Source organism: Dipodomys ordii, unplaced genomic scaffold (assembly GCF_000151885.1).
Source record: "Dipodomys ordii isolate 6190 unplaced genomic scaffold, Dord_2.0 Scaffold79, whole genome shotgun sequence".
In the NCBI taxonomy this organism is placed as follows: domain Eukaryota; kingdom Metazoa; phylum Chordata; class Mammalia; order Rodentia; family Heteromyidae; genus Dipodomys; species Dipodomys ordii.
Window position 1 is genome coordinate 579,401 of NW_012267295.1, and position 4,341 is coordinate 583,741.

Consider the following 4,341-nt stretch of genomic DNA (forward strand, 5'->3'; position numbering starts at 1 on the left):
GCTTTTTTTCTTTTTGCTTATGTGGTGCTGAGGAATCGAACCCAGGGCCTCAGGCATGCAAGGCAAGCACTCTACCACTGAGCCACCTTCCCAGCCCTGTAACTTTTGTATTGTTTTGTTTTTTGTCAGTCGTGGGGATTGAACTCTGGGCTTGGGCACTGTCCTCAGCCCTTCAGCTCAAGCCTAGTGCTCTACTACTTGAGCTGCAGCACCACTTCTGGTTTTCTTTCTGGTGGTCTATTGGATATAAGTGTTTTATGGACGTTCCTGCCTGGGCTGGCTTTGAACCGAGATCCTCAGATCTCAGTCTCCTGAGTAGCTAGGATTACAGGTGTGAACCACCAGCACCTGGCTAACATTTGTATTTCTACCTTGTTTTTAGTCACCCAAACCCAGTGTGTTGATGTATCAGAGAAAACTATTATTGCTAGGATGTTTCCATGGAAACAGGCTTTGTCTTTTGAGGGTGTCTGATGCCAGAATGATGTCCTGCATTTCTGACATCACCATAGCTGTTGCATGTGGCTTGTTGTATCATAGACACAAGATGTGGCTCCAAGTGGAGAATGCAATAATAAGAACATGAGTTCTGGTTGTGGTTGTTTGGCAATACTAGGGTTTGAACTTGGGGCCTTGCACTTGCTGAACAGGTGCTCTATCACTATACCAGATCCACTATGCCAGTTCCTTTTTGTATTGGTTATTTTCAAGATAGGGTATCATTTTACAACTGAACCAGGCTTTAGTTTTCATGTTTGTGTTTTTCTGTGTGTCTTGGATAAGTCATTTTGTAGCTTGTGATAAAAGGTGTGCGCTACCATCTTCAACAATTGTACAAAGCTTCTCTGTCCAGGCTGGCCTTGAACTGTGATCCCTGATTTCCCCCTCCCAAGTAGCTAGGATTATAGGCTTAAGCCACCATACTGAGTGTGTGTGTGTGTGTGTGTGTGTGTGTGTGTGTGTGTGTGTGTGTGTGTGTGTGTGTGTAATGTTTTAATGTATTTAATGCAGTGAGCTACAATAATTAAGACAGAACGGGGAAAGGGGCTGTAGTAGCTCATGAATAATTCCACTGTGCATAAAGAATCTTGCCTGGAGGGGATTTTTTTTTTTAACTCATGAAGAAACACAGCTTGGAATTTCGCTCTGCAGCCACCTTTATAGCAACATGCTAAAGCTGCTCTTTCTGCTGCAGACTTTGATCTTGAAGTAGTGGGGTCAGAGCCCTGAATGGGTTATTACGGAACAAGGGCCTGGCCTCTCCCTGAGGGGACTGCTGTCTGCTTCACAGACCAATCCTAGTGCCTGTTATGCCCTCCATGTGCTCCAGGAGCTTGAGCCTTCCTTCAGCAAGGCTGTGTCTCAGTCCTGCAACGCTCCACTCCCCCGCCCTGCCCCATCCTCCACCCCTTACCCAGTGTGAGAATGTCAGCACACTGAGGAAGATGCAGCTGAGCTGAACACAGCATCGGGTGCCCAGCACATCCAGCAGACATGAGACCCCTTGTTTTTCTTGTCTCATTTTTGAGGTCACCATCCTCCACCTGAGGTGTGAGTATCTGCAGCTTTATGAGCATCTTAGGGAAGATGCTCAGCAGTCATGAGTCTCCACCTCTCCACCTTTGAGCTTCACAGTGAAAGTTGTGTGGCCACCCTGTGAGTGCAATGATCTGACAAGCTGTGTGCTTTTGACTCCTGTGGAAATGCTCACCAGCTCCTCTGTGAAGTGTAGGGTAGTGCCCGGGCCTTAGAGCAAACAAAGTCTGGCTGCTTGACTGCAGCAGTGGCCAGGCACCTGACCCAGTCCTCAGAAAGGATGTCACTGCACTTATTGTGCCTGGTTTGAGATAACAAAGGAGAGGCTCCTCTACCTTGCCAGGTTCAGAGCTCTAGCTACGTTTCTAGCTCATGCCAGGAATGAGAATTGAAGTTTCTCATGGCCCATCATCCACATGAAAACAGAAAAGATGATTTACCTATAAAGTGTTCCTGCAAGGGCAGAGGTGGACACCGTCTCTAATCGGCTTGTATATGTATGTGGGTATGTATGCCAGTCCTGGGGCTTGAACTCAGGCCTGGGTGCTGTCCCTGAGATTTTTCACTCAAGACTAGCACTCTACCACTTTTGGCTTTTTTTGGTGGTTAAATAAGAGTCTCATGAACTTTCATGCTCGGCCTGTCTTTGAACCAAGATCCTCAGATCTCAGCCTCTTGAGTAACAAGTATTACAGGTATGAGCCACCAGCACTCAAATTATTTAGATAGACAGACAGACAGACAGATCATTTCCAGAAATCCTAACACTAGCTCCATTTGTTCTTAATATGTACCTACACTGTTTTCTCTTCTGCTTTTAACTCAGAAGGAAAGTGTTTTCTAACTTTAGACATTATTTTACTAATAGCTTGTCATAGCTGGTCACTGAGGCAAGTAAACCACCTATGCCTTTCTGAGGGTGCTCTTTGTTCTGATCATGGCCCTCATTTTCTCTTCTGTAAACTGTGACATCAGATTGGCCAAGCTCTACAGGTGCCATGGCCCAGGCAAGAGACTAGGGGCATGGAATTGCCCAAGCCCAGGTGAAGAGAGAGTGCTTCCCCAAGCTCTAGTTGTATGACTCCTGCTGTTCTTAAACTCTCTGGCAGATTGGCACAGCAGGAGTCTCGGTCATGCTATATACTTGAGGGTTTTGAATTGACACATTGCATTTACCGATATGCTTGCTTGTTGCTTGCTAAAGGAGGGTCCTGGCAGTTAGTGACCATTGGCTGACTTCTTGGCCTTGGGAGCTGAGAAGGCTACTGCCCTACCCCTCTGCCAAGATAGTTCAAACTCCAAAGGCAGATGAGTGGGCCGAATTATGAAAGTATGTTAGCTAGACCCCAAACTAACTACTTGGAAAGCTGAAAGTGGAAGAATTGCAGTTCAAGGCCAGCCCGGACATACACAAGACCCTTTCTCAACCAATAGTGAGGCATGGTGGCATGCACCGTCATCCCACCTATGGTGGAAACCCTCAAATAGACAAATCAGTTAAGGCCCATATCTAGACAGGAAGTAAGAAACCTATCTAAAAAATAATTGGTTTAAAAAAACAACCCAAGATCTAAAGCCAGTTGCATTGGCTCAAGCCTATAATCCTAGCTACTTGGGAAGTAGAGATTGAGGGATCGAGGCCAGACCAGGCAAAAGGAAGTTTGCAAGCCTCCACCTTAACCAGTGATGAATGTGGTGGCACCTGCTTAGTGTTCCAGCTACTGAGAAAGCACAGTGGCTGGGTGGGGTGCATTTCATCTCCAGGGACATGGGGAAGCACAAATGAAGATCATAGCCCAGTGAGCGTAGGCAAAAGCTGAGACCTTTCTCAAAAATAACCAGTGTTGGGGCTGGAAAGGTGGCTCAGTAGGAGAGTGCATGAAGCCCTGGGTTCAATTCCTCAGTACCACATATACAGAAAAAGCTGGAAGTGGCGCTGTGGCTCAAGTGGTAAAGTGCTAGCCTTGAGCAAAAGAAGCTGAAGGACAGTGTTCTGGCCCTGAGTTCAAGCCCAACAAGCAAAATCAAAATAAAAAATAACCAATGTAAAAAGGGGCTGGAGGCATGAGTCAGGAGAGTACCAGCCTGACACACTTGAGGCCCTGAGTTCAAACCTTAGTAGTACCAAAAAAATCTCCACAAAATTATGAAAGCATCTTTTTGATTTTCCAGATACTAAGTGAAAGTTTCACTATTTCTTTATTACTGTTCAACTTGGGTTCATAGGCCGCTACTCAGGATCTCAGTTTAAACTGGCTAAAGCATAAATTTAATAAGGGTAAGTATCATGACTGCTTCCTGCCATGGTGCCTGGGCACTCTGAGAATGTGTGATCAATATTTATTAACATTCTGCCACCACGTCCTGCACCAGTAACCTGGATGTGGGTCTGTGGAACTGTAGTGTACAGAATGAACTCACTAATTAGATTTTCTTACTGTGCTCCATGCACTATCCTTGTGCCATGGCGCTTGACTTACCTGACAGCAGATGTGTCCTTGCTGTCGTTAAGGGTGCTGTCACCAAGTTAAAAATCGGAATGAATCGTTTTTCCTTCGAGGATAAAAAGCACCCTCATGGGATTTGGCCCTCCTCTGAAGCATTTAGTGAGGAATATGTGATTTGTGTTAGGTGTGTCTCTAAGCCTTGTGGGATACAGATGACAGCAGAGCACTCAGGCCTGATCACCTTTCTATCTTGAACAGGTGGTTTTCTTTCTTTTTTTTTTTTTTTGGGGGGGGGGGTCCGGTCATAGGGCCTGAACTCTGGGCTTGGGCGCTGTCCCTCAGCTCTTCAGCTCAAGGC

At 46.1% G+C, this 4,341-nt stretch overlaps 1 protein-coding gene across 3 annotated transcripts in view; it reads left to right on the forward strand.

The window, feature by feature from the left end:
* Tcf20 (transcription factor 20 (AR1)) overlaps positions 1-4,341 on the forward strand; it is a 63,678-nt gene that overhangs the window by 44,455 nt on the left and 14,882 nt on the right. The gene's annotated exons all lie outside the window — the stretch shown is intronic.